General features: G+C 43.0%; 1 pseudogene across 1 annotated transcript in view; it reads right to left on the reverse strand.

Annotated features, from left to right (window-relative positions):
• LOC105517731 overlaps positions 1-4,892 on the reverse strand; it is a 731,019-nt pseudogene extending 726,127 nt beyond the window's left edge. The window contains exons 1-4 of the transcript XR_001002708.1: positions 4,748-4,892; positions 3,166-3,371; positions 2,094-2,282; positions 746-825 (exon numbers count right to left, since the gene is read on the reverse strand). The product of XR_001002708.1 is annotated as a ribosome biogenesis protein BMS1 homolog (transcript). The remainder of the gene's footprint in view (positions 1-745; positions 826-2,093; positions 2,283-3,165; positions 3,372-4,747) is intronic.
• Positions 4,893-10,824: the final 5,932 nt, after the last annotated feature.

Genomic DNA, 10,824 nt, shown 5'->3' on the forward strand with positions numbered 1-10,824 from the left:
CGGCCTTTTTTTTTTTTTTTTTTTTTTTTTTTTTTTTGCTAATTTTTACTTTACTTTTGCTAATTTAAAAGATAATAGAATATCAGAAATAGTGAACATTATCATTTTCATAAATGCAAGAGCCTGTACATTTTCCACACATTGAGTACTACCTAAATTTTCTATTGATAAACTCTGACCTCTTCTTCAGGCAATTCATGTACTTACTTTAGCATTATCATTAAGGATGAAGGTTCCAGAACCATCAGGAACAAGGGTCCCATCTTCACACAAATTACTTAACTGCTGGGAGGCTCTATTTCATCTTATGTAAACTACAGATAATACCTACTCACCTCAAGGGTGTACCAAGGGTTTATGTAAGCTAAATTTGTAGAAAGCAGTTAGCACAGTGCCAGGAAGGGTCCAAGAAGAAATGGTAGTTACTATGATATATTTGTACATATATATGTATGCATGTTAATGAGCTCTTATTAGCTGTGTTCATTAAAGGTTTTCTCCATCCTGTGATGTGCTTTTAGATTTTGGAATACATTTCATTGTGCACATTCCATCTGTATTATTAATATAACATTTATTACTATTATTATTGTCATCATCAATTCAATTACATTTACTGTATCCCTGATGATGACCATGATTCCTTTAATAATCATAAAACTCTCTTCCCTTCATCACAGGGTAAATAACCTATCACAACACTGTAAGTCTCCATCAGCACCCCAGGCTGCCCCTGCTGACTTACCAGATCTACTACTTTAGCCAGATCAATCATCATGTTAATGTCACACCCACATTCAATAATGGTGAGTCTATATTTTTTACCTATAAGTGAAAAGATGAAAATTTTACTTTAAAAAGACCCTGAAAAAACTCTAACCATCAACTCTTAATTTTCATTTTTTAATTGCATCCAGTAAAACACCATATACATTTATAGGAGTGTACCCGAAGTTCATTTTTATAGGCAAAAACTGGTAAAATAAATTCCATCCTGTTTTTCTTCCTGTGTTCTAAATTTAGATAATATCAAAAGTCTACCCAGATGAATAAAAGTGTTCAAACAGGGAAAATTCTGACTAGACAGGCTCCATGATAACCATGATCTTGCTGTTCAGCTGCGGGTCAATGTCTTCACCTCTATCAAAATTTCCTGTATTCCCACTATCACTAAAAACATCCTCAAACACAATGCAACAGAATACTTATAACGATAATTATTTCTAAATTAAGGTAATAAGAAAATGGTCAAGAAAATATGGGCTGGGCACAGTGGCTCAGGCCTGTAGTCCTAGCACCTTGAGAGACCAGGGCAGGTGGATCCCTTAAGCCCAGTTTTGAGACCAGCCTGGACCACATGTGTAAACCCCATCTTTAGAAAAACATAAAAATTTTTAAAAAAGGAAAAAAAAGATAAATTAGCCAGGCATGGTGGCATACACTACTCAGGAGGCTAAGGTAGGAGGATTCCTCGAGCCTGGGAGGTTGAGGCTGCAGTGAGCTGTAATCACACCACTGCATTCCAGCCTGTGCCAGAGTAAGACTCTGTCTCAAAAAAAGGAAAAGAAAATATGGATGCTCCAAAGATAAAGAAAAGCCTCAATCCAACTATATTACTGCAATAACAAGAGATTTCAGAGTGTGCATTGCCATTCTACCACTGGAAGTTTGTTTCATCTTCCCTCAAACTTGGAAAGGTCACCATCTCCCAAACCGGACAAATTCTCATAGGAAAAAGAGAAAACGCGCACTTCCACCAGCATGTGGCTTCATAAGGGCAAGCATGTGCACCTGGCACATAGGAGGTACGTGCTATCTGCTAAATGATGTGTTCACAGTGACCAGGCCTGCTAGGCCCTTCCAAGGAACATGCATGGCAAAGCCATAGAGCAGTCAGGATAAGATATGTATCATATCCTTACCTCTGGGAACTTACCCTTTTCTGAAGTTATAGCCAACTTAGTAAAAGTGTAAGAGAGGTAACATGATATGACAACATTTAACATGTTCCACTCAAGAAAACAACAAACACACGCATGTCCCTCAGATGACAACAACCACACCAACTCTGTGTCTGTGGCGGCATCTTCTACCTGACACAATCGTCACAGGGCCTCTGATCTCGGTGAACTTCTGCGGGTGAAGTTCCCAATGAGGCATTGTAGCAAAGTGCTCTTTCCAACTTTGGAGGCCCCGTCACCACTGCCACTATTGGTGGGGGCTCTAGTGGAGTTCAATCAACCACTGGCATATGATGCTTTCTTGTCTTCAAATCCTGAGTCCTATTTATTAAAAAAAAAAAAAAAAAAAAAAGTAAACTCACTTTCAAAATAGAGTAAAAGGTATCAACCTTGTAAGTAGACTTTTTTTTTAGTATACTTTCAGATATAGAGTACAACAGACAATACAAAAATATAAGTAACTTGTCAATTATTAGCTTAACTTCTGACCCCTATCCAAATCAATTGCTGTTCAATAAAGATGTAACAAGATGACTTCAATAGTATAGAGTTGAAAATTAAACACTCCTTAAATCTGACTGTTTTACGAATGATTTTAATAATTTTTTAAAAACCAAAAAGTAAATACCAAGGCAGTGCATCATAACAGATAAGAGCAGAGGGTCTGGAGTTAAATTTGGCTCTCCTACTTACTGGTTATATGATTGGAGGTAACGTGTTTTCTTGACCTCAGTTTTCTTGTCCATAAAATGAGGGCAAGAATGATTCCTACTCTGGTGAGGCTGCTGGAAGCATTTAGTTGAATAACGTTTAAAGTACACTGCCAAGAATATCACAAGGACTCACTAAATAAAGCTATGTTAGTATTACATATTGTAATTTTTGTATTTTATATTACAACTTTGTAAAACATATCCAGAGGGAAAAAGCACACTTATCACCATAGAAACAGTTTAAAGTTTAGGAAGAAACAAATTCTATAAATTCTTGTATCTTGGGCAAGAAACACCAACCAGCGCGCAGATGCTGGAGGCAAGGCAGCTTCTATGGCAAAGTTTCTCACGTTTTGGTAAAAGCCACACAGCATGCATCTCCATGTCCTTTGGAGCTGAACTAGACTTGTGAATCCAAATGTCACCTGTAAGAGGCTCCTACTATTTAAAAAGAATCAATGGAAGAACCATCAGACTGTAGCTAAACATACCTGTGAAAGGATCGAGCCATCCCCACAGCAGACTGAACTGCAAAAGCTTTGGGATTTCTCTTCCCAGAATCTTCGTCTCCTAGCTGGAGATTCTGCAGATGCCGCTTCTTTTTCTTTGCAGCTTTGGGTCCACTGTTTTTCTTTCTGTGTTTCTTCTGGTCCTCAGTCTCCATAGTGGCTATTTACCAACAACAAGTAACTCTAACCTACAAGGAAGAAGGTTGGGGTAAGGAGGTGGGAGAAGCATTTTACAAGCCAGGCAATACCCAGGGAAAAACATTAAATGTCATTTATTTCTTTATGAAGAGATGATGTATTTGTTCTCTGAACAAGGGTACAAACTGCTTAACCATCCCCAATTTCATTTCTCTGTTACACTATAAATTAGATGAGTTACCTCTGCTAAGGTTACATTTTATGGTTAAGTTACTTTTTATTCATCTCAAGTGTCACCATCAGCAGTATCTATTTCTGCAAGGATGAAAATATTCCATATCTGTACTTTTCAGCCATTTAGCCATTAGCCACATGTGATTACTTAAAATGTACTTAAAGAAACTGAAAAACTGAATTTTTAATTAATTTCATTCTAACTCTAAAGAGTCACATGTGGCTACCATCTGGACAGCTCAGACCTAGATATCAACTGGACTAATGAAGTTGTTTCCTAACTTAAACTAAAACTTAAATTTGAATAAAAATTTTAAAACGTTTTTATGAACTTCCAATATGATCCCAGTATTACTTTTAGTACCTGTTGACTCTGTAAAACTCCTAAATTACAGCTCATCTACATACAGTTGAAAAATAGCAGTATCTGTATGTTTGAGATATGACTAGTTCTAGATGACACCTGGAGACCCCATGGACTTACAGAGACCCTTCCAGTGATTTCTAAGGTACCTGGGAATCTGTGGCCAATAAATTGGTAATCACTGAATTAGTGAGTTTTTTTAGGATATCGGGCTGCATAAAATCTGACAGCTTGATTGAAAAAAAGCGGGCAGGGTGCCATTTCATTCAATTAAGGTCTTGTATTCATTCCCTTTAATAAATGTTTGTGTCTATCTATGATGCGCTAGCCACTGTGCCAGTAAATGGATATAGCTATGATCTGACTTGCAGAGGAAATCCAAACTAGTATCTTCCCTGCCATGCAACAAGGGCTACATTGCAAGGCTGCACAGGGTGCTACTGGAGCACAGAGGTGAGTCAGAGGCTTCCCACAGACACACACACGAGCGGAAACAGAAAGTCTTTATATATCACCATAATGTCAAGGAATACTGGCCGGGAGTTAGGAGAGCTGGGCACTAGGAAGGCTTTGAAACTGAATAGCTGTGTGATTTCAGAGGTTATGTTGCTTCTCTACTATGTTTTAGTGCCGAACTTAAACACTGTTTCTCTCCCTTCTCTTCTTGGTGGGAAAAGCACAATTTGGGGTCAACAGATTCGGCTCAGGTCTAAGTCGCCTGCGGAGGCCACGTCGCCAGGAAACGACGTCTCCCCGACACTTTCCCTCCCAGTCCGGGCTCTCTGCAGGGATTCATCCCGTCACTCTCCCAACGACCCCCGGGCACACCTCCGGCAGATGCTAAATATGCTGCTTCTCGGGAGCAAAGATGACCCGGAGGACCGGGGGAGGGCCTTTCCATGTGCACGACTCGCGATCTTCCCAGTGCCCCAGAGCCAAGGACCCCACGGCCGCCTACCCCAGCCCGCGGCACCGAACCTGCTCACAACTACAACTCCTTAGGTCCCCCACTTGAACACTGCCGGAAACGGAAATTCACCCTCGCGCCGACTCGCCGGAGGGAAACAAAAAGAGAAAAAGAGACCGCCGCCTGCACCACTTTCAGGGGTGAGCAGGAAGAAAGACTAGTCGACAGCCGAGTGCGGGCGCCGGCGCGGTCTGCGCAGTGCGTTCCACCGGCTCCCTCCCGATTCAGACCCACCGCGCTCTCGGAATCCGCCGCCTCAACTCCCGCAGTGGGACTCCGGAACCGCGTGCACCGCGCTCTCACGAGTCCTCGCCGAAAGCCAGGGCAGCTGTGCGGCCTGGCGCTGGTTACTTGATGCCTTGCAAAAGCCAGAAGGAGACATATTTGGTTGTGGCCGCCCCGCAGTCACTATACCCGGGGCGAATGGACCATGGCTGGATTGGGAGTCCACTTCTTCCCCTTTAAAGATGACAGACGAGGGGGATCTCGCGTTCTGGGGGTGCCCTATAGCCCTCTTTTGGCCGGAATTGGTGGCTCACGCCTGTAATCCCAGCCCTTTGGGAGGCCAAGGCGGGAGGATCGCTTGAGCCCTAGGGTTCAAGACCAGCCTGGGCAACAGGGTGACCCCGTTTCGCGGGGGAAAAAAAAAGCCAGGCACGGTGGCTCATGCCTGTAATCTCAACACTTTGGGAGTCTAAGGCGGGAGGATTGCTTGAGCCCAGGAGTTCAAGACCAACGTGGGCAACATAGGGAGGCTATGTCTCAAAAAAAAAAAAAAAAAAAAAAAAGTCATCAGCGTCGTGGCGGGCGCCTGTGGTCCCTGTGGTCCCAGCTACTCTGGAGGCTGAGGCGGGAGGATCGCTTGAGCCTGGGAGGCGGAGGTTGCAGTGAGCTGAGATCCAGCCACTGGACTCCAGCCTAGGCGACAGAGCAAGACACTGTCTCAAAGAAAAATAAATAAAAGAAGGCCCTCTTTTTCCAGGACCAACAGACTCTGAAGGCAGGGACAAACGGACCCAGCCTAAACTGCCTCGCTTTCCCTGCTTCCGGGAAAGGGGCTTTCCCTGAGGGAATGTAGCATCTTGCCATTTTCTTCCTGCACGGCTTTGCCTCCCAGGGATCCGCCCATTGCCACCTGAGGAAAGCTTTGGAGCCCATCTAACCCCCAGCCCAGCTACTTGGGACGCCTACAGAGCGTACATTGTCAGAGGATGCATCTTCCTCTAGTCTTGGAGGGTTTCTTTTCAATATGATCCCACCGGTGCACTCAAGGTTCAATTCTACACCAAAAAACTAGGCCCACTCCTGTCACTGACACCCCCAGGCTTCAGGTCCTGTCACAGGGACCTTGATTTCGCCCCCAGCAGCCCCCAGGTATTCACTCTGCATAGACTATATACTGGGTGCTAGACTAGGGAGGCTACCCACGTGGCACATGCTTCCCTTGTCCTTGAAGAGCTTAGGATCTAACTTCTTCACACTAGGCCTCTTGCTTCTTGGAGATGTCAGTGTCTGGGTAGATAATCCTTCTAACATCCTTTTGATCTCATGAAGCCTACTCTTGTCCTCTGCCCTACCTCAGCTTCCCCCTCCCTCCATAATCAGACCTTAGAACTTGTCAGGTCCAAGGACTGCAATCCTCATAGTATCCCACTCTGACCACCACCTCCTGTCTAGAGCAATGAAGATACTTTGAAGGTGAAAGCCGTCTTTGTTACTGGTTCTCCTATGCTCCCTTGCCTGGCTCCTGCAGGTGGTTGACTTTTCCAGGGACACAATGACCAGTGCCCAGCAGGTCCCACTCCTCCCACCAGTTCCAGGCAGTTTTGTTATAGAGTTCTGAGACACCGCTCCTTTCCCCAGCACCTAAGGAAGTATTTCTAGTAAGTTCCAGTAGTATAGCACCGGTGACTCCCGTGACATGCAGAGGGCTGTGGCTGGGTTCCTCTGATAAGGTGCAGGGGCAGGGCACTAAGAGGGGAGGACTCTCCTGAGTTCGCTACCTCAGCCCTAGACTAGTGGCTGCTACTCCTATACTTCCTACTAGTCTGTGCCTGGTTACTCTTCTTCCCTGTTGCAACGAACAATTCCCTATGTACACTTGTCCTGTTCAAATGACTGTGTGGCTTCTCTTTCCTAATAGAACTCTGACCAATACACTATCATTTGTCAACAACTCCCAAAGTTTTATCAGTGACTCAGACCTCTAACCTGAACTCCAGCTGCCTCCATGACATATCTATTTGGATGTTTAATAGACATTTCCAAAGTGATATGCCCAACAGAACTCAGGATCTTCCCTCTCAAACCAACTGCTCAGCAGTCTTATGATCTCAGTTGATGGCAACTCAGAACTGAATTGCAGGACACCCAGTTTGTATCTGCAGAGAACTGGAGAACTGCTTAGTGTGGAAAACCCACACATTTGGTGTCAGAAGTGTGTGAGTAGAAACAGTTTTCCTTTTATGTCTGTTAGATGGATAATGATGAACCTAGCAGGGCACAGAAAGCCAGGCAGCAGTGAAACTGAGAATGAAGTTATAGTTAATAGCAGAGAATGAAAAAGAAAAGACAGATAAAACATTTTGAAGAAAGCACAGTAATGTATTCCCAACAGGATTTATGGCATGAAGGAGAGAAGAGGCAACGATAACTACAAAATTTCTAGCCTGAGAGACTGGTAGAAAAAAATGGTGGTATCAGGGACAGATGGGGTTATTAAGAAAAAGGATTGGATTTTTAAAATGAAGATCTGGTGTAAAATTATCCTCAGGAAAATTGGAAATCCAGGCACGTACTTCTCTCCATCATGCCCTTACATAGTGCAGTCCCTCTGCCTGTCCATGCCTCGCCTCCCCCTCCCTAGGATTCCTCTCACTCTCTTAAGACCCATCTCAAATATCACCTAGACTTATATGAAACTGGATAGCTGAGGTTTCAAACCTTTATCCCTTTAACCTTTTTTATAACAAGTTACTGTTATCTTTTGCTAAATCTAACTTTATATTCACCATTTTAACTAGCATCATTTCCAATACCTGTTTTCTGTGAAAGTGCAGCTAAGTTTACAGTCAATCAAGATCAGAATAAAAGAATCTACCAAAAAAATTAACAAGATCCCCTTTTAATGCATAATCTTCCATCCATCAGGTTGTAAATTAAATACCTAACATAAAACAAAGCTGTATGTTTTCTGGATATGTACCTATATAACTGCAGGGAACATGATTTGGGAGGATATACACTTAGAGAAGACTGGGGTCACATGTGGTAGTCAAGGGAGTCTTCAGCTTTCTTTTTGATAGAAATATATATATATGTATTATAATTTTAAATTTTTAATGAAAAAAAGTATTTTTCCTTTTTTTCCCTTGATCTGTCAACAGGTTATGTTTTTCCAATATCAGCTAAACATTTGCTTCCCAGAAAGCTTAGTTATCTTTTCAAAATTTATTCAGGTTAAAATAAAAGATTTAGACAATGAATTAAAAATCTAAGATGGTATTTGCCTACTTTATATACAGAACAGTACATTGATGCTGCTAAAGCAATTCAAGTATAATTTTTCTTTCCTTTTCTTTTCTTTTTTTTTTTTGAGACAGAGTCTCAAAGCTCCAGTGCTGGTGGACCATGCCTGAAATGCGAAGAGCTCCCCAGGGGCAGCCCCCAGGGCCACACACCAGCCTCACACTCCTTCCACACTGCATCTTCCCCCAGGGCCACACACTAGCCTCACATTCCTTCCACACTGCATCTTCCCCCAGGCCCACAGAAACAACTCACATGGCTTTGCCAGCATGTGTGTGCACAGGCAGGTTTTGCTTATCTTGTCCTGCCAGCCTGCATGTATACACATACATATACCCTGCCGTGCAACTGCTGCAGCAGGAGTGCAGTCTGCTCTGCTCTCCCCTCTGACCACCAAGAGTCAGAGCCTTGGCAGGCACAAAGCCAGCCAGCCCAACCCCATCCCTGCCAGTGCCCACACATTTGCCAGCACTGCCTCAAGTGAAACTAGGCATGGAGAACAGCAGACTCTCCCCAATGCTGAGCGCTCCCCAGCACCCTGCTCCCATGTCAACACCACTACCGGTGCAACCACATGCAGTCACCAGCAGGGGCCCCCACCATGCAAGCTGTGTTCCCTTTGCCACTGTGGTAAATGCTGGCACAGAGGCAGGCACACCAGCATCCACTAGCACCCTACTGCAGCCGTGCTGCTGCTGCCACTGCTGCTGGCACATGCAAATGAAGATGGATTCCACTGTCTCTGTACTACTAAATGCTTTGGCTGACACCACCAATTAGAGTGTAGTGACCAGCCATCTGAGAGCATCTTGGCTTACCCAGTGCAGTGGATTCTTAACCTCGAGGAGACAGAACAAAGTCGGGACTCAACACAAGTCCTCCAGAGTTAGAGCATGCAGTCCAGGAGTTGGGAGCTGAGTCCTAGCCGTCTCAAATCTTCCAGAAATGAAGCCAGTTGACTGAATCCACCTTATATAACAGTGAAACCCTCAAGGTCATCAAATAGGATAAAAGGAAAAAACCCATCCAAAGGTCAGCAACTTCAAAGATTGAAGAAACGTAACGCTGCAAAGATAAAAAAGAACCAGTGCAAGAACTCTGATAACTCAAAAAACCAGAGTGCCATCGTTCCTCCAAAGAGCTGCACCACTTCTCCAGCAAGGGGTCTGAACCAGGCTGAGATGGCTGAAATGACAGAAATAGAATTCAGAATATGGATAGGAAGGAAGATCATCAAGATGCAGGAGTATATTGAAAGCCAATCTAAGGAAGCTAAGAATCATGATAACAATGCAGAAACCAACAGACAAAATAGCCAGTACAGAAAAGATGTAACCAACTTGATAGAGCTAAAAAACACACTACAATAATTTGATTAATAGCAGAATAGACCAAGTGGAAGAAAGTATCTCAGGGTTTGAAGACTGGCTTTCTGAAAGAAGACAGGCAGACATGAATGAAGAAAATAAAATACAAGGGAAGGAATAAAACCTCTGAGAAATATGGGATTATGTAAGGAGACCAGATCTATGACTTACGGGTGTCCCTGAAAGAGATGGAGAGAGTATAAGCAACTTGGGAAATATATTCCAGGATATCATTTATGAGTACTTCCCTGACCTAGCTAGAGAGAATGACATTCAAATTCAGAAAATGCAGAGAATCCTAGTAAGATAATTCACAAGAAGATCATCCCCAAGACACAAACTTATTAGATTCTCCAAGGTCAAAATGAAAAAAAAAAAAAAAGGCAGCTAGAGAGAAAGGTCAGGTTACCTACAAAAGGAACCCCATCAGGCTAACAGTGAAACTTTCAGTGGAACCTCTACAAGCCAGGAGAGATTGGCGGCCTACCTTCAACATTCTTAATAAAAAGAAATTCCAACCAAGAATTTCATATCTGGCCAAATTAAGCTCCATAAGTGAAAGAAGAATAAGATCCTTTTCAGACAAGCAAATGCTGGGAGAATTTGTCATGACAAGACCTACCTTATAAAAGCTCCTGAAGAAAGCACTAAATGTGAAAGGGAAAGACCATACCAGCCACTACAAAAACATACTGAAGCATGCAGACCAGTGATAGTATAAAGCAACCACACAAAGAAGACCGCATAATAACCAGCTAACATCATGATGACAAGATCAAATCCACACATATCAATACTAACCTTGAATGTAAATTGGCTAAATGCCCCAATTAAAAGGCACACCATGGCAATCCAGATAAAGAATTAAGATTCATTGGTATGCTGTCTTCAAGAGACTCATCTCACATGCAATGACACTCATAGGATCAAAATAAAGGGATGGCGAAAAATCTACCAAGCAAATAGAAAACAAAAAAAAATCAGGGGTTACAATCCTAACTTCAGACAAAACCAACTTTACACACCAACAAAGATCAAAAAAA

This window comes from Colobus angolensis, unplaced genomic scaffold, assembly GCF_000951035.1.
Source record: "Colobus angolensis palliatus isolate OR3802 unplaced genomic scaffold, Cang.pa_1.0 Scaffold306, whole genome shotgun sequence".
In the NCBI taxonomy this organism is placed as follows: Eukaryota; Metazoa; Chordata; class Mammalia; order Primates; family Cercopithecidae; genus Colobus; species Colobus angolensis.